Source organism: Felis catus, chromosome D1 (assembly GCF_018350175.1).
Source record: "Felis catus isolate Fca126 chromosome D1, F.catus_Fca126_mat1.0, whole genome shotgun sequence".
Classification (NCBI taxonomy): domain Eukaryota; kingdom Metazoa; phylum Chordata; class Mammalia; order Carnivora; family Felidae; genus Felis; species Felis catus.
Window position 1 is genome coordinate 43,077,479 of NC_058377.1, and position 19,714 is coordinate 43,097,192.

General features: G+C 37.0%; 2 long non-coding RNA genes across 3 annotated transcripts in view; one reads left to right on the forward strand and one right to left on the reverse strand.

Moving 5' to 3' along the window:
- LOC123380449 overlaps positions 1-19,714 on the forward strand; it is a 79,151-nt gene that overhangs the window by 8,896 nt on the left and 50,541 nt on the right. The window contains exon 3 of the long non-coding RNA XR_006586213.1: positions 8,539-8,672. This is a non-coding gene — a long non-coding RNA (uncharacterized LOC123380449). The remainder of the gene's footprint in view (positions 1-8,538; positions 8,673-19,714) is intronic.
- Positions 1-19,714, reverse strand: part of LOC111556599 — a 29,201-nt gene that overhangs the window by 2,250 nt on the left and 7,237 nt on the right. Inside the window, exons 3-4 of one of the 2 annotated variants that reach the window (XR_006586211.1) lie at positions 17,407-17,424; positions 5,418-5,532 (exon numbers count right to left, since the gene is read on the reverse strand). This is a non-coding gene — a long non-coding RNA (uncharacterized LOC111556599). The remainder of the gene's footprint in view (positions 1-5,417; positions 5,533-17,406; positions 17,425-19,714) is intronic. The other variant, XR_002736180.2, reaches the window with a different exon arrangement.

Sequence of the window (19,714 nt, forward strand, 5' to 3'; positions counted from 1 at the left end):
GGGTTTTGGTAACTCCAGACACCAATTTCCTTGGACAAGTGCTGAGGTGTGAGCTGTATACAAAAGGCATGAAGATGAAAGAGATGTTGATAGATGAATGATTGATTAGATTGATAAAATGTTGTTTTTTTAGATACTTAATTCTAAGTAGTAATGTGTACATTGAATCTATTGCTCCTAACTTCTGCATAATAGCCCATGTTTTGTGGTTACTGTATTTTACCTACCCACCCCACTTATGAGAATCCACATTGCCTCTGTTTCTCCACCAATACAAGTTGTCCTTCCACAGGCATGCTTATTGGTGCTCTTTTACCAATATGTTAGATGCTGCTATTAAGGACTATCATTTTTGGAGCAAATAGTATTGTGTGCTTATCTTGGCTGCTTCTGGAATGGCTACACCACTCTAAACCACCACTACCACAGTGTAACAGTTTCTGTATCCCCACAACCCTAGCAGTATTTGACAGTATTCAGCTTTTTAATTTTACTAGACTAATATCATAGCTGTAAGTGATATCATAGTGCAGTTGAAAAATCTAGTTTCCCTGATTACTAATAATTTTGAACATCTCTTTAAGCTACTTCTTAGATCTTTAGTGTTCATATTAAATTATCTGTTCCATATCATTTGCCCATTCTCCTAATGAGATTACTGATTTTTGTTGTGAAGTGCATGATTTCTTAGATAGCTGATTTTCTGATTTCATCTTAAACATTGCAAATCTCTTATCCATATATATCCTCTCTTAACTTTGTCTGTGGTTTTTTTTCAGTGAACAAAAATCTCTTATTTTGTGTTATCAAATTCAATGTATTTATCTAAAAGTTTATGCTGTTGAAATTTCAGGTTGCTCCCAACTCATAGATCCCAAAAGCATGCTCCTCTTTTTCATTTATTAATTTTATATTTTTACCTTTCTCATTTAGATCTTCCATTAGATTCTTTCTTGATCTATTAATATCAATCCAGTTCTACTTTTCTTGATGGATAGATCTAGTTTTCTAAATATCATCCTAAACAAAATCACTTTATTATTTTGGTGCTCACTTTATTATGTTGTGCTGCAATGAAGAAATCCAGAGTAAAAGATCCTAAAAAGCTTCTAAAGTCTTGGAGAAGAAATTTTATACAAAGGAATGAGATTAAAAATAATATTTGTACTCCTATATAGCAGTATATATGCTAAAAGACATAGGATAAATACTCTCAAATCTTTGGAGAAAAATAACTTACCATGAAAAAAATCAAAATATCAAATGAGTTGAATATAGAATAAAGACAATTTCAGATTTATAAGTACTCCGAATATGTACATCACATACATACTTCCTGGGGTGGAATTGGAGAATATGCTCTCCAAAACAAGGAAATTAACCAAAAAGGATAAAAGGCAGAAAATGGAAGAATATCCAATCCAGAAGACTGGCAACTGGAAGTTCCGAGGTGAATCACATCTAGAAAACAACAATTTCAGCTTAAAGCCTGAGACAAGAGGGCTCAAACAAATGACGGAGAGAAAGGAAGAAGACAGACTAATCTGTTAAAATTTTATTCTGAAAGTGAAAAGAAGGAATGTATTTTATCTTAAAGCTTAATAGTTAAAAAAACCTCTTATGAGTCCACAGGTTGCTTGAAAGATTCTGCTGATATAAATTGAGTTTGCTCTAATATCTTCAGTCAGCCATTGGGCAGCTGAGGGCTGTAAGGTCAAGAATGGTTGGAGGTGGGACCACTTGATTTTGATGTACAAAGTCTCTCACCCTGAAACAAAACAGGGCTCATCTCATGGCATTGTCAGGGATCCAAGAGTGGAGGTACACATGTCCCAATGTGTTTTCAAGCCTCTCTTTGTATCACTGTTGTTAAAGTCCCTGAGTAAAAGCTTGTATAGCAAGCTCACAGTAGGTATGAAAAGAAACTTCCAAGGAGTGGGAACAGGGCAAGGTGTAAAAATTGGGTCCAGCAAAACAATAAATCTACCACAAAATGTGCAAGTGGTGCAGAATAGTTTATCTTCAACAATTGTAGGTGGAAGTCAGAAGATAATCAAAATTGATAAGTCAGGAAAGAGCAAGATAAGCATTTTATTTAAAGATAAAAAGGAAGTTGCTGGAAAAACACAATAAAAGAGTTAATAGAATTTCCTTCAGAGACAGGTTTTGAGAAATAGAAAGTTTGAGCAGGTGACAATTTTTCATTATTAGATTTTCAGAACTTTGATTTTTAAAAAAACTTCTAAAGAATTAATTGCTTAAGTTAAATATTAATATTATGACTAAATAATATATGTTTAAGATTAGGAATTATGAATAACAAAAGCTATCTCTTTTAAGAAAATACTCATTTGTCGGGGCGCCTGGGTGGCGCAGTCGGTTAAGCGTCCGACTTCAGCCAGGTCACGATCTCGCGGTCCGTGAGTTCAAGCCCCGCGTCGGGCTCTGGGCTGATGGCTCAGAGCCTGGAGCCTGTTTCTGATTCTGTGTCTCCCTCTCTCTCTGCCCCTCCCCCGTTCATGCTCTGTCTCTCTCTGTCCCAAAAATAAATAAACGTTGAAAAAAAAAATTTAAAAAAAAGAAAATACTCATTTGTCTCGAAAGAGCTAGCAAGACAATATTTCAAAAAAAGGACTATGGCATGGTCTTCAAGACAAGTCAGAAAAGCAGCATCTTAAAGAGTGTAATCAATATATCTGAATTATTTAAAAAGAATGTCTATGAAAAATGTCTTTGGAAAAAAATAGAATTTGTGTCTGTAAAAGATAAAACCAACTAGCATTTTCTATTCTGCTAAAGCCAAAGGGCCAAAAAGTTGGAGTCCATACAATGTAGAGTAGCAAATGACTTGGAGCTCCAGAAAAGAAACAACAATAGAACAAATTATTTAAGCCCCATGATAGTCCTCTACAACATGGAGTGTTCAGTTTAGGACACAGAGATTTCTGTGGATTTCTTTTACTCACCATTATTGATGCTGCCAACATTTTAGTTAGAAGTAACTAAAAGAGTACTATTATTTTTGCCCAAAAATATATTTAAGTAATCTGAATATTTCACATTATGATATTAACAAAGTGTAAGTTAATTGGAATAAGTAAACTTCCTAAAAATATCTAATACTTTGGAAAACAGTGTTATTTTTATTTTTCTGTTCCTAACATTACTATATGTATTCACATTACTATTATGTTAAAGCCATACCTAACTACTTAAAATGTATTACAATTATTGTGCTTACCCAGTAGGCTCTGTTTTCTTTAAAGGTGGGAACTCTTTTGTTGTGCTCATTTTAGAGTCTCCAGCATTTAGCATAGTGCCTGTCCCACAGTAGATACTAGTGACTGAATAAATTTTTAAAAATTAACTATAATCCATTTAGTAGTGAATGAACTGTAACTTTTGGGAAACCCCTATTAAGCATCTACTCTATATAGGCACTAGTTTTGAGAAGCAGAGAAAAAATCATAATACTTTCCATCAAGCAATTTACACTGTAGGGGAAAGCAACATACATCTATTGAGTAGTTATTACATGGCAAGAAAATGGTGGACATTTACATATATTGTCTCATTAAATCTGCACAACTTTTGAAGTCATTAATCCTGAGAAGACATACTATTAAAATCAAAATGTAGTATGTCAGTCTTTACCTATGCACTCCTCTTTGTGTTTTTCTAAATTTTCAGGAAAAACCTTTTTCTTGTTTTGGCTACAAATCTGGAAGTTTTTCTTCATCCAGAAATACCAGTGTATCAATTACATAGTGGGCCATCATTCCAAAATATCTGACCAATTTTATAGCTCCTTTTTTGTAAAGTTAGAAGTACTTAACATTTTAATAAATTATGTAATCCTTAATTATGAAAAAATAAGATTAACATGTTATAAACTTGTATAAAATGTTACTCTTCATAAAGGTATACATTATTAACATGAGTAGTAACAACTACCACTTATTAAGTTGATATTTTATAGTGAGGCAGTTGGCCAGGCACCCTACAAACATCATATTTAATCCTCCCAATGATAATATGGAACAGTTTATATTAACTGCATTTTCTCAGATAAGGTAATTGAGTCTCAAATGGATTAATTTTAAGTTCACACATCTAGAAAGAATGATGACTTTTTTTTATCTGTTCAACTGAAAAAAACCTATGCTTGACCACTATATTATGCTGCCAACTCTACCTGTGTGGGCAACATTAATATTTCTGTCCCCATTTTACACACGAGGACACTGATACCTTGCAAGATGAAATGCCCCACAGGTAGTAAGTAGAATCTTGGTTTTTCCTCCTAACTCCAACTTCAGTCTGGTGGGATTAAAGAGTCCACCAGTAAGTAGAAAAGACAAACACACAATTGCTTTCTACATTTTACCTTTCAGAGAACATAAAAAGTGAGAAAACAAGAAAACTGTCATTACTGATCATCACTTTTCTGAACACCTTTTTGGTACTACCCAAGATTTGCTTTGGAGCTGTCTGCAAGCAAGCGTCCTTAACAAAGAGTAGAGAGTAATTACATATAAAGTTGGTATAATGTTTGGAGAAATTTCAGTGGAATTATATATTGTACTCACATACATACTTTTTGAGTCTCCAAGGAGCTTCTTACAACTCTGCAAACCATTTGTTACCAATCACTTTTCTCCATCTGATGAGGGCCTTTCCAGAATCATGAGGTATGAGAAGACTTTGAAATCTAACTTGGCATTAGGGGCCACTTGGAAGCTACTACTAAAATGTTCCTGTTACCTCTGTGGTTCTATTTTTTATTAATTACCACAAGTATTTGTAATATTTCAGATTATCAAAAACCAAAATAAATGCACAAAAAAAAATTTTGTCTTTCTTATAACGTCTTTGGGAATAAAAAGTTTTGAGGGGCACCTGGGTGGCTCAGTCGGTTAAGTGTCTGACGCCTGATTTCCACTCAGGTCATGATCTCACTGTTTGTGAGTTTGAGTCCCACATTGGGCTCTGAGCTGACTTTGGAGCCTGCTTGGGACTCTCCCTCTCCCTTGCTCTCTGCCCCTCCCCCACTCACACGTGCTCTCTCACTCTCTCAAAAATGAATAAACTTTAAAAAAAAGGTTTGATAAATGCAATATTCTGCATATTTAAACTGCCTTGCCTCATTATATGTATCAATCAATCTGTCTCTCCCTCTCTCCCTTCCTCCTATTTCTGGTGTTAGCCACCACATAATTAAAACCCAAACTAATTATAGTATTTATACATTAAGGAGTATCATGGAGCTGCTTGTGGCCCACAGATCTGGCCTGGCACAAGGAGAAAGGCAGTGGGCATGTTAGAAATCTAAGCAAGCCAAAATGATCATTAGCAAATCCCTAGTAGGAGTAATTCCCCTGAAGAAGTAACAGTTCCTGTTATAGAAAAAAACCTACCCCAGATGGAGGATGACCAGCCAGTCTTCCTTCTGCTTCAGAGATGCTCCTAAAATGGGTCCAGCTTTCAGAGATATTCAACGTAAGGCTTAGAAGAAATAGCCACAGTCACCAGCTAGAGCAAAAGTGGAACACAGTAGTTGTTAAGAGACTCCCAACTCAAGCAACAAACAAACACGGGTTCTGGTTCCACCACTTAGTAGTTAGGGGGTCTGAGGAACATCCTTATTGTTTATGAGCCTCAGTTTCTTTATATGCAAAGTAATATATATTACAAGGTGTAATTCTACAAGTTCTTAAGGTGGCAGATGGAAGAATGTAAATCACAGTGATGAAGGCACACTAATGTTTAAATGTGAATGGGATTCGGTAATAATCCTTTATAACAGCTGAAAAATGTAGACTGGCCCATGTTCTTCTGTCTACAGTGTACCCTTACAATCCTCTAAAGATAATTTACAAAAGCTCAGTGGAAAAAATAATAATGACTTGAAAGCAAGTAACATCTATAATTGAAAAAAATTAGATAAATTAGGCAATGAGTATGTAATGTATGTAGGAGATAAAGTCTGGAATTAGATCATACTTAACTTGGATAGAACAATAAATCAACTTGTTAATTTAGGGTCTAGGTTACTGAATATTCAGATATATGCTTTTAATATTCATTTTTCCAAATTTGTAAGTAATCTCTTTATAATAATTCTTTGATGTTCAACTCAGCTATATCTTTAATCCATAAGTGTTTTAAAGACCATTGAATATGCCCAACTTTGGGCCAAATGGTGAAAAAGGTAGCCAAGTTTCCTATTCACGTTAGGCCTAAATTCCAACCAATAACTTAAGATGGTTTTTCAGCTTATCTCATAAATATTTTCCTACCTTCTTAATTTTTCTTTCATCACAAAAAACATTGTATTCCTATTACTTAAAATGTACAGTGGCCACAAACAACTCTCATTTTTGCTCAGCAATTAACTATAACCTATCAATACATAGTTGCATGTACCAAATATAGTTGACAGTATGGTTGGTTTTTAAAGGAGTTAGACAATATGATTGATCTTTAAAAGGGTCCGAAGTAGGGGCGCCTGGGTGGCGCAGTCGGTTAAGCGTCCGACTTCAGCCAGGTCACGATCTCGCGGTCCATGGGTTCGAGCCCCGCGTCAGGCTCTGGGCTGATGGCTCGGAGCCTGGAGCCTGTTTCCGATTCTGTGTCTCCCTCTCTCTCTGCCCCTCCCCCGTTCATGCTCTGTCTCTCTCTGTCCCAAAAATAAACATTGAAAAAAAAAATTAAATAAATAAAAGGGTCCGAAGTATTAGTACATGATAGCTGGAGAGTTTTTAAGAACATCTCATTGTAATAGTCATAGAGGATTTTTTTTAAGACAGATTTGTTGAAACCCTACGTTATCGGTGCATTCTGCAATGAAAATCTTTCATATAAACATGCACAATATATTACCAACTCATAATATGATTATTGCCTTGAATTGATATTGGCATCCTCTAGAGCCACAAGGAAAATCACATAATATTCTGAATTATTTCTTTCTGAATTGGATATCTATTGAAATTCAGTGAAATAAGAATGGTTAGGTGTCTTGCATTATGCATAATGAAAATTTTCACTCTTGAGTCTGTGGTTTGATGGGCTGATGAAACACTTTGTGACAGCTTTGTTTCTTAACTTTGCCTCATAACTAAAGAAAAATGACCAGCCATCTGGTTCACTGACACAAGCAAAATTTCAACTCTTGTTATATCTAGCAATATATGTACAATTATATGTGATTCAGAATTAAGTATTCCCTGAGTTACTACATAGGTCAGAATATTTTACCTCTGTTTTAACAGTATTCTTATATTCTTTATTTTAATGTAAATTGATGTCATGATATGTAATTCCATACAGTTTTATTCAAATCAGTTCAAAGTAGGATCTTTAAGTTAAAAAAACTAAAATACATTCAAGCCAAATATAAAAAGTTTTGCAATCACAGACCTTACAAATGATATTCAAGGGCTTGAAGTTTATTATTAGCCAGGCAGATCAATACTTTAATATATTCATTTTTATTTCAAGTAAGTGCAGCTAAAATATAGTTTTCATTTTTTAAAAAAAGTAAAAATTAACCAGAATTATAAAATGATTTCTCAATTATCAAACAGTGCCAACTGGAATCTAATTTTTAAAAAGTAAATTTTCATTTTGCTCTATGATTTTCCCTACAATCAAAATATGTGAAATGGAAGGGCATTCCAAAGGAATGTATAAATCGGAAGGGAGATATATTGATTTTCAACTAAAATATAAAAACTATTTTAAAAAGTGTTTTGTAGCTCATTATTTTCCTTTTTTCCTCATCTGTCTTTCTGTGCCACTCATCTAGCAGAAACCCAAATCTTAATGAATTCATCTGTTTTCTCGCTGAATGCATCTGCACAGCTAAATACTACTCAGCCAGGAAAAGTGTGACTACAAATTATTTAACCTGGGTCCTGGCAATCTTACTATAATTTTCAAATGAATTGACTTCCTTTCTTTGTAAAATGGTGCTATTTCTGGAACCTACCGGTAATAAGTTGATGGTAGCACAAGATACACTCCCACCACCCACTATCTATAACACGTAAGTATTCAAGTCCAGTAGGCATGTCAGTAGTTTCAGAATTATTAACTTGTAACTTCATGGGAAAGAATCTTATTAACCAAAGGCATGGTGCTTATGTTCAGCTCTTTTTCCTGTAGTTTTATAGTCTCTACTCATTTCCAAAGCTACTTAGATCAGCACGTTTTGCCTCTACCTGCTCAACGAGGTTATTTCATACATTTGTAATGTAATTAGATTCCTTTGTTACAGCCTATGTGGTAGTTATTTTTATGTGTCAACTTGTTTGGACCACAGAATGCCCAGTTAGCCAGCTATTACTCTGAATGTGTCTGTGAAAATCTGTCTGTATGAGATTAACATTTGAATTGATCTACTGAGTAAAGCAGATTGCCCTTCCTAATGCAGGTGATCCTCATCCAATCAACTGAAGACATGAATAGAACAGAAAGACTAAAATATAATTCCTCCTGCCTCCATGCCTGAGCTGAAATATTGGTATTTTCCAGCCTTGTGGACTCAGACCAAAACATGGATCTTCTTGGATTGCAAACCTACCAGAACTACAATTCAGCTCTCTTGGGTCTCCAAGTCTCCAGCTTATGACCTGTGTATCTTGAAACTTCTCAGCCTCTATAATCACGTGAGCCAATCCCTTATAATAAGTCTCTTTATATTATATAGATATATCACTATATGATTATTTGCTTACATTAGGATTTACTCTTTGTTCTATAAAAGTCTATGGGCTTTGAGAAATGTGTAGTGTCATGTAAGTCATGTATTCACAATTACAGAATCATACAGGCTATTTAAAGAATTCTTTTAAAAATGTTCCCTGTGCTTTACCTATTCAACCTTCTTTCCTCCCAAACTGCTGGCAACTACTGATCTGTAGTAGTTGATACTGATCTATAGTTTTGCCACTTCCCAAATGGCATACCGGTATGTAACTTTTGTTGATTGACTTCTTTCACTTAGAAATATACCTTGAAGATTCATCCATGTTTTTGCACAGCTTGATAGCTAATTTCTTTATATTGCTGAATAGAACCACATTGTTTGGCTATATCACATTTATCCACTCAGTTATTGGAGACTTCTTGGTTGCATTCATGTTTTGGTGATTATGAATATAGGTTTTATAAACCTTTTTGTGCAAGTTGTTTGTGTAGAAATAAGTTTTCAAATCAGTTAACTAGATACCAGCATGACTATTGCATTGTATGGTAAGATTATGTTTAGCTTTTTAAGAAACTGTCAAACCGTTTTCCAAAGTAGCTGTACTGGTTTGTATTACCAACAGCACTGAATGAGAGTTTTCATTAAGTTTTGGGAAAAGAATATTCCTCTAGATTAGACCATTGAAATACTTTTCACAAAAACAAAAATATAAATGTTATTATAGATCTCAACCTTAAAAACACAATAGTGCCCTCAGATTAAAATTAGGATTTCATTGAAAGCAACATGTACAGTCAAATCAGCTTATTGAAATACATATATGCATTAGTAATGGCTTTTTTTATATTGGGTCATAGCAGAAGATAGGATTGGTTTGGAAAATAAAGTCTTCAAGAGTTAGGGTATAATTTTACCTTTGTATAGATTCATTTTCTTTTAAACATCCAAATTTGCCTCTGTTTAGTTGTTACCTCATTTGAGATACTGAATCTTGTTCCCTCTTTTAATGGGCTTACATTTCTGGTGCTGTAGTACGTCCTTTTTATAACAGATCAAGGAGGAAGAAATGCTCAGCCTGCAATACATTTTCAAATCAGTTTTCTATTTCTGGACAAGATAAAATAGTCACTGTTTAATTTGGATATCATTATCTTTTTTTTAAATTTTTTTAAATCTTTATTTTGAGAGAGAGACACAGGGTGAGCAGAGGAGAAGCTGAGGGGAGGAAGACACAGAATCAGTAGCAGGCTCTAGGCCCTGAGCTGTCAGCACAGAGCCCGATGCAGGGCTCAAACCCATGAACCGTGAGATCATGACCTGAGCTGAAGTCAGACACTTAACCAACTGAACCACCCAGGCGCCCCTGGGTATCATTATCTTAATCCTTTACTGTCAAGATTTAAACGTGATCCATTATTAATATTAACGTGACAGAAATTACTAAAATTAATTCAATATATTCTTAATATTTAACATAGTATTGACATACTGATTTATAGAATTCCGTATATGTGCTGATAATAACCAGAATATATAGCCAATACACCATCCATATTTCTCCCATGTAAAAACTGGACATTTTCATGATTATACATAATGTTTATGATTTCAACCCTAGTTTGAACTCCTGAATGTAGGTCATCTAACTGAATTATTCTTCATTAATATAGGTATTTATTTGTGTTTGTTTGTTTATAGTGTTGAAGTTTGAATCTGAGTAATGCTAACTGGAGATAATGTGAAGGAATCATAGTATATAATTTTCTAAGAAAAAAATAGCAAAGGAATTTGTTTCAAATGTACCAATTTATTATTCTGCTTCCATTAAAGTGTGATTAAAAGTATAGATCTTGGGGCACCCGGGTGGCTCAGTGGGTTAAGCGTTCAACTCTTGATCTCGGCTCAGGTCATGATCTCACGGTTTATGAGTTTGAGCCCCACATGGGGCTCTGTGCTGATGATTTGGAGCCTGCTTGGGATTCTGTCTCTCCCTCTATCTCTGTCCCTCCCTAGATCATTCTCTCTCTCTCTCTCTCTCTCTCTCTCTCTATCTATCTCTCTCTATCTCTCTCTCTCTCCCTTCCTCTCTCTCTCTCTTAAATTTTAAAAAGTATAAATCTTCCTCAACTTATGATGGACCTACACTCCAATAAACCCATCACCTGTTGAAAATATTGTAGGTACAAAATGCATTTAAGACACTTAACCTATTGAACATTGTAGCTTAGCCTAACCTATCTTAAATGTGTTCAAAACTCTTACATTAGCCTACAGTTGGGCACAACCATCAAAGCCTATTTTACAATGAAGCATTGAATTTCTCATGTAATTTATTGAATACTTACGGAAAGTGAAGAACAAAATGGTTTTAACTATACAGATTGTTTACCTTCATGATGGCCTGACTGACTGGGGGCTGTAGCTCACTGCCACTGCCCAGCATCAGGAAAGAGTATTAGACCATATATCGCTAGTTCAGGAAAATATCAAAATTCAATGTACAATTTCTACCCAATGTGTATCACTTTCACACCATGGAAAGTCAAAAAAAGTGTAAATTGAACCATCATAAGTCAGAGACTATCTGTAACTCATTCTACTCTTCTGACTTGTTTAATGAATAAATACTGGAAAGCATCCAAAACATTGGGTGCTGCAGAAAAAGTATGATATAAGATATAGAAAAAAAATTTGCTCATTTTGTTTAATGGTACTCAAATGGATATGAACTATTACTACAATAAAAAATTAGGGAAGAGGAAATGAGGTATAAGTTTAATTATACATGATTATACATGAAATATAAATCATTACTGTATATATTTTAACATATATTAAAAACGTATAATGTCCCGTACATTATTATAGATACTATTGTATATAGTACCTGGAACATACATTATTATTACATATAATTGCATTTTCTCTTCATAGCACTCTGTGCAATGGATGCCATGGTGCATTGCCTGGATCTCTTGATATATAGTATGGAAAGTTTGCTTCATTGAGTCTGTATTTTTTTAATGTGTGTTTATTATTTTGAGAGAGAGAGAGAGACTGAGTGTGAGTGGGGGCAGAGGCAGAGAGAGAGGAAGACACAAATTCTGAAGCAGGCTCCAGGCTCTGAGCTGTCAGTATAGAGCCCAACACGGTGCTTGAACCCACAGACCACAAGATCATGACCTGAGCCAAAGTTGGCTACTTAACCAACTGAGCCACCCAAGTGCCCCTTGAGTCTGTCTTTATATGAGAAATCAGAAATGGTAATGAAAATATGATTTCTAAAGGTTAGAATTTTTTTTCAGGTTTGAGGCATGATGTTATTCATTTGTATGACGAGTATTTATTGAGTACCTACTATGTACTAGCCCTCTTTTATGGACCAACACGTAAAAATCTGCATTCAAGCAGCTTTACATTCTAGTTATGTAGTGGGTTTGGTGTTTAAGGGCTTTGGGAAGTAAAAAAGTAACAAATGTCAGGTTCCTTTATTATTAATACACAAATATTTCTTCTTCCTTTTGTCAAAAGGAAGTGGATACTATCTTCCCTCAAGCTTAGAACATGTAAGCTTTTAAAAATGGGTGTGTATTTAGCTTAACTCACAAGAAAAAAGAGCAAATTGCTTGTAAAATTTTAAGTTATTACCAATGACTAAAGCTAGAATAGTGGAAATTTCCCAAGGAAGAAATTATGAAATTAAGAGGTAATACTTCATTTGAAAGTAAGTTTATTTCAAAGAGGACAAGATTAAGAAAACATGCCTTTTCAAATTGATAAGCTTTCACCCATTGATATAAAAGTATTCAAGTTGTACAGTAAAGACCCTCAAACCCTAACATATATTTTATTGTTAAACAGAGAAATATCAATTAACAATTTGACTACCTGAACCAATTGGGCAAAGTACCAATAGTATATAAAATGCTTTTGTATGAATTAGGAAAAGTTGCCATCTCTGGGTAGATAAATTACCAAAGAGCATCCCTTTCTCATATTGATCCAATATCAAGTCAGGATTCATGGAGACAATTCAACCCCCATGTGCTCCTGCTTCAGGGACCTTTGTTCAAGGAACCACCTGACAAAAACCTGTGCCACAGCCCTGATTACTGTCACTGACAGAGAAGAAAACAAAGAGTTCAATAGAGCATCATCTGAAACATACCAAATTAAAGTTATCCATAGTGAAACAGACATGTAGTTGTAAAAATCCAGTCATTCTACAAAGATGAAATAATTTCATAGTTTTTTAGATAAAGAATGTGGTGGCAGGGTGCTTCTGGATGAAGAAATACAAGAGGTCCACTATGCTTACAGCCCAAATGTTCTTTCATAGAATAAGTGACAGATGTCAGAATCCTTTATGATTAACACATATATGCCCTTTTGGTCCCCACCAAAAGCCTCTAGATGTTTAGTTTTTCTTTGGCACCTTGACCACAGAGAGCACCTTGTGTTAGCATATCTTTTTTCCTTAACATTATAAAGAAAATATATTGAGATGATAATGTGATATACACGCAGGTAAGTCTAAGAAAAAATGTTGAAAGAAAGTAGGATGCACTCAGTATTCTAGAAATTGTTTAGGATTCATGTTTTTCTCACAGGTTAGTATTGATACATCATGCATGCCGCATCTCATAAATAATGATGCCCAGAAGCTAGGGATGGTCATGAATACTTAGCTTGTAATAGAAAGTCTGTTGGTTTGCCTATCGTCTGCCTGTCTGTCTGTCTGTGTATGTGTTTGAGAGTGAATTGTTTCTAAAATTAACAGCAAAATGAAATGATGGCCAGGAGAAAGATTGAGAGACATACTTACTTTTATTTTTTCTTTTCTTTTTTTTTTTTTTAATTCTAAACTATACCTGCCTTGATTTTCCCTTTGAAATGAGAATAGAAATCACCATATTCTGCAATCCCTCCCTGTTGCACTTTGGCTTCCCTTCAAGCAGACGCCGAAGTGGAGTTTGAAGCCATCTTTGTCTGCTCTAGCAAAGATTCCATATGTGGCACAGCCACTGAAATATGTGGCTATTACTTAGTTGAGTTTGTGGTATTCTACACTTACTTTCCAGGGTCTATTCTGTTTCTGCAGGGGACATTCTGGTGAATTAAACATGGATATGATGGGGACAATCATCATTAAATTCTTTAGCTCCTCAAAAGTAGCCCCCCCGCCAGGGGCTAATCCCACCTACTACTCCCACTCCCTATACTTCCCACCCCTGGGTGCAGTATTATTTTTTATTTGTTATCTGTGTTTGTGTGAATTTTGGAGGCTTCCACTTAGGCTCCCTCATTATAATAATTATTACCTTAGAGTCTTAGGAACCAAAAGAGGGGGTGTGCTATCTACTGCAAAGTATGTATCCTAATTGTGCATTTGAGGACAGAGGGGATGACAATTAGATAGGAGATTATACACTTGGAGACTGAAGAGGTTATAACCTGGTGTGTGAATAGACCTATTGGATCCACTGTAAGCCAGAACTTTCTAAAGTTCATTCATCACCTGCACCTTATATGCCCTCACTCTAACAGGAATGTCATGATGTTGCTTCAGCTCTCCAAATATCAAATATTAAGGAGACTCTATTTACTATAATCCTTAAAATGTTTAGCTATTCTCTTTCCCCCAGAGAACTATTAGCTGATAAAATGCCATAGGTTCCTTTGAGGAACACTGGGAAAGACATCACTATGTATGGTTGCCATGGCATTGCAGAGTCCTTTCCCCCAGGGACAGGACATCTTTGTCAATGAGAGCTAACCCAGGGTTGGATACTGGTCTAGGGAGTTTGATCTTCTATTTGGGAGACAATCCTCAGCCTCCCAGCAATCTATCCTGGATTTTTTCTGCTAATACAAGCTAAGTAAGACCCTTACAGCTGCCCATCTAGTCTGTTGTAGGGAAGTTACATTCTGTTAACCATTTTCAGAACTTTTTCAATATCAGCCCCTCAGCTGCCACTTTACCCCCAATGCTCATTACAATTCCTATGGACCCCTGGCTTTTGGCAATTAAGTCCCAATTCTTGTTTTCCACTGTTACAGAGGCCTGTCCTTTCCATTCTCTCAGTGATCCAAGTTCGGGTCAGAGCTTGTCCTGCCACCAGCCCACATCTAAAAAGAGAGCCACTACTGCCCAAGTGTAGTGAGCCTTGTGTCTGTTGCATCAGCAAATTCTTTTACACAGTCTTGGTAAATTCTGTGTCCTCTTTGTCTTCTCATGAAATATAATAATCTGGAAGTTCTTATGGCCACACACAGTGTGTCTCTCCCAACACATTCACTTCCCCAAGGCCTTTAATTCCTACCTCTACTTTCCTCCATGCCAATCCCTTTCTCTACTTTCCTCCATGACATTGCAACTTTCCAAGTGTTGGCATTTGCTTATTGCATGCTCTAGCCACTGTGCTAGTAGCAATGTACATGATCTTGGGTTCTTGCCAGAGTGTTACATTATGTATGTCAGGAGAATGCTTTCAAGGCAATAAACTATTTTCTATCCAAATTTATCTTTCAACCACTTTGATCTAGCAACTTCAAATCCAGCCCCACATGTATTCTTCCAGCTCCTGCTGGTACATGCTGGCTATTTCTCACAGATACTCTGGTATATACAATCCCTCTGCCCCCTCATCAGGATCATCACCTCCCCAGCTGGGTGATGCTGCAACTTAACCCCAGCTGTAGGACATAGTCAGGAGGGGAGATGGGGTGTATCTTGAAGACAGCATATATTGCCTTGGGAGGGAAGGAAGTATTGTCTTCCTAAAGGGAGGGTAGAGGAAGTTATGTGATCAGTTGTTGAGGTATTCAATTAGGACAATTATCCAAACTGAAAATGTCAATCAAACCATTATTCATTTACCACAACAGTGCAAACAGGAGGCAAAAAGGAGTGCCAGCTCTCTGGTGTTCTCTTTTCCCCCTATAAATCAGTACTAGATGAAGTCAGATAGATACAAGCAGCCTGGGGTAATCATCTTACTGCCAAGGAGTCCTGAATGAAAGGTTCCAGTCTTTTTATGGACCGAAGGACTGGCTAGAAAGGGAAAGTTACTCATCAAAGTGAGAAAAGTACTTCAGCCAAGACCCCCAATAAGGAAGTCTCAGTAGGGGCACCTCTACTAGGAATACAGATATGCATATGAAGGTGGCTACCCCAGAAGTGCATGAATTCTCAGCTGCAGCTCCCTCCAGAAAATTGCAATGTGCTAGTTGTGCACCAGATCTGATGTGGGGAGAGCAGCTTCTCCCCACGAGACCTGCCAAGAAAAGCCTTATAATTGCCTGGGGTTAGGCCTAAAAAATCTTACCTAGAATTTTGGCCTTGAGATGAACTCCTCAACTTTATCTCTTGATCCTTTATGCTACTTGAGAGAGTAGCATAGGCTACCCTGACAAGGACTCAAATGATTTGAACACCGAGGGGCTATGACCGTAACAGGTTAATCTATCTGAGGCAACAGCAGACCAGAACCACAGTCAAAATCACCCCAAGCAGGATGATCGAGCCTACCAGGAGTAATGAACACAGTCATGGGCCTCAACCATTTCCAAACCAGAAAAAGATGCCTCATAGCCCATTAGGGTCTACTCTAGAGATGCAGGAAGCCTCCCACTAAGCCTCGTAATGTACTGTTCTACTTTGTCAGTTTCCTTGATTCAGGTGCAGCACAAGACTTTGGCAGTGGCACACTCCTTCCTTGCTGGCAACAAGAGGTAGAGGCTTGTGCCATTGTCCAGCACTACCAAGGCCAATGCACATAGGCTCCTCCAAAGCTGAGGTGGTATCACTAATGACCTCAGCCACGGTCATGGACAGGCTTCACATAACTCTTCTAATTGGATGACCTAGACAACGAAAGAATAACTACATCTATGCATAGCAGGAGCACCATTGTAAACAAAATGGCCCCAATAATGGATCCCATGCCCCCTCCTCCAGATGTTTCATTTGCCACAATCTTTGACAGGAGGGAGTTGACAGAAGTGGCAAGCATTTTGTTCTGCAGTATCAGAGTTCAAATGCAGCAATACATCAAATCCAGATAATAAGGTTGCTATACCCAGGGTACCAGAAAGGTACATGATTAAAGAAATGTCCATTTGTGATATTCAGGAGTACAGAAATCAGATGTTTTTATCTGTAGGATTAGGCAGGGGGTGACATGTCTGATAGCTCATCAAATCCATGGTGCTGGCAGCTACCTATATGGATACACCAATGAATTCGGTGATGCAGGAGCCAACACAAGCTACTCTGTGGAACAAAAAGAGTGGGAGTTAAATACCTAATTCTCCTTTCCCCATATCTGAGCTCCTAGATTGAAGATGTTCATATGCTATCAATTGGGAGAATTTTTCCCCATCAACAGCAACTTGGGCAGTTTTTTCCTATTGTGGGCAAGGAAACCTTCCAGTAAACCTTCTGGCTTAGATCCTTTTGTGGTTTAGTATAATTTTTATTTTATATACAGTAAAACCATGTTCCAGAAACATGCTTGTAATCCAAAGCACTTATATATCAAAGTGAATTTCCCCATAAGAAATAATGGAAATTCAGATGATTCATTCCACAACCCAAAAATATTCATAAAAGTGATTATAATACTGTAATATAATACAAAATAATACAATACAAAATATAAAGAAAAATAAACAAATTAACCTGCACTTACCTTTGAAAACCTTCATGGCTGGTGTGAGGGAGACAAGAGAGAGGAGGGTTATTGTGTAGGACAACTTTCACTATCACTGATGGAATCACTTCAATCTATTGGCTCAATTGAATCTATTTCTGCATTGGGGTCATTATATACGCTCACGTGGATGTTGACTATAGTACAGTATTAATGAACTCTTGTCATGTACTGTATTTAACGTAACTGGCAATAAGGCAGCAGAGGCAAGAGGCTATATCTGCAGGCAGCCTGACCTAGAATGAAGCAAAGCATTCCTAAGCTTACTCTTATATGAAAAATCAAAGGACTACCCATAGGTGCTTTGAAGTGACCAAAAATACACTAGTTCCAGTTGTGGGCACCTTCCAACGTTCTGAAAAATCACTGATTTCTGCCAAACACTATGGTCTAAGACCAAGCGTCTGAGCATAGGAGATGATCACCCACAGTCCTGTAGTTAGAGAGAGAGAGAAGAACCATTGGCTCAGTTGTGATCATGGGACATTTGGCATCACATACTACTCATATTGTAAGACATCACTTTTTTATCAGGTTAAAATTTATTAGGAATGTTTGCTCGTCTTGCAGAACACTCGGAGAACAAATTACTTGTCATCCAAGGTTTTACTGTACTTATATCCATTCTGCAGGGCTACTCAGGGCCAAGTGGCAAGGTCATCTTAAGGAAAATGTTGAACTAGAGAACTTAAATTAATGGTCAATATCTTCATGATCCTTATAGGCAAAAACCCATGCTCTGTCTCCAGGGGGTAAATAGAGAAAGAGATAACTGTCTCCCACCCCTTGCTGTTTAATTGCCATCCTAATCTTCCACCAATTTGGGTCTTCAGTAAAGGGTCAGTGGCATGGAAGTCCCCCATGGAGTCCAAGGTATCTTTAATCCCGAAGGAAGAGTATACAATTGAAGGAATAGCTGTGCAGTTTGGTCAAAGAAGGATACGAAAAGTACCCTTTTGAGGAGTTGTTGCATTGAGAGTCCAGACTACTCACCTGAAATACGTAGTCTATGCTGGGCTTACCCCATCCTCTCCTATGTACCTCTTAAGTGTGTCCTTTAATTGTCCATTTAAATGCTAAGCAATCCCTGGATCCTGGAAGTTTTATGGAGCAGGGAGAGTTCATCATTATGCTCCATAATTGGGCCCATTGTTTGCACCTTGAGCTAGAAATCCATTATCATCATCAGGTCCATTATCAGAGGCAATGTGCCCAGGGAAACCAAGAAAAAAAAATGGCTTTCTAGGGCCTAGATAATGGGCCTGAGTCAGAAGAAAACAGAGATGGTGAAGCCAAACCCGGAGAAAAAGTAAACAAAATTAAGATTCAGTAGAACCTTCTGCATGGGATGAGAGGCCCACAGTGATCTATCTATAAAGAAGACCCTGGCCTGTTGGTTCAAGAGAGCGGTCCTTGGGCAGTATTTTTAGCCTTACTTAGGATATAGCTGGCAGGCCAGCTTTTCCACACTATTTCAGTATCTTCTGATTAATAGTGGTAGTTCGTATCTGCCTAGGTCCTATCTAGGATGATGGCTGAATTTCCATTTTCCATTTCTCATGGACTCAGGAAGCAACTGCTTGCACATCTGCTGGCTCTGGGGCAGAAAACAATTCATTCTTCATATTTAGTTCACAAAAGGGGTCTGCTCATTGATTATGTTTCCCTTTATCAATACAGTGGTCTTTTTAGTGACATGAATAACAAAAAAGCTTGTTCGGAACAAAACACATTTTGATCCAAATGTCTTATCCCCCAAAAAGAGCTTATTTTATATGCCAGTCCAGGACTTTCCAGTGGCCTAAACCAACAGCCAGGACATTAATCACAGCCTATGAGTCAATGAAAATATAGCATGGCTCATTTGCTGAGGTGGTCTGGATAGCCATCCATACTGCATGAAGCTCTGCCAATTATCCTTTTTTTTAAAAAAAATGTGTATTTATTTTTGAGAGAGAGAGAGAGAGAGAGAGAGAGAGAGAGAGAGAGAGAGAGAGAGAGAGAGAGAACAAGCTGGGGAGGGGCAGAGAGAAAGGGAAACCCAAATCTGAAGCAGGTTCTAGCTCTGAGCTATCAGCATAGAGCCTTATGCAGGGCTCAAATCCATGAACCATGAAATAATGACCTGACCTAAAGTCGGACACTTAACCAACTGAGCCACCCATGTGTCCTAGCTCTGCCAATTATCCTAAGCATCATTCACCATGCTCTGTAAGAGACAGGTCTCTGTCAAGTTGGATGGCAGCTGCATCTCATTCAATCCTAGTAAAAGTTAATCAGGAGGAGC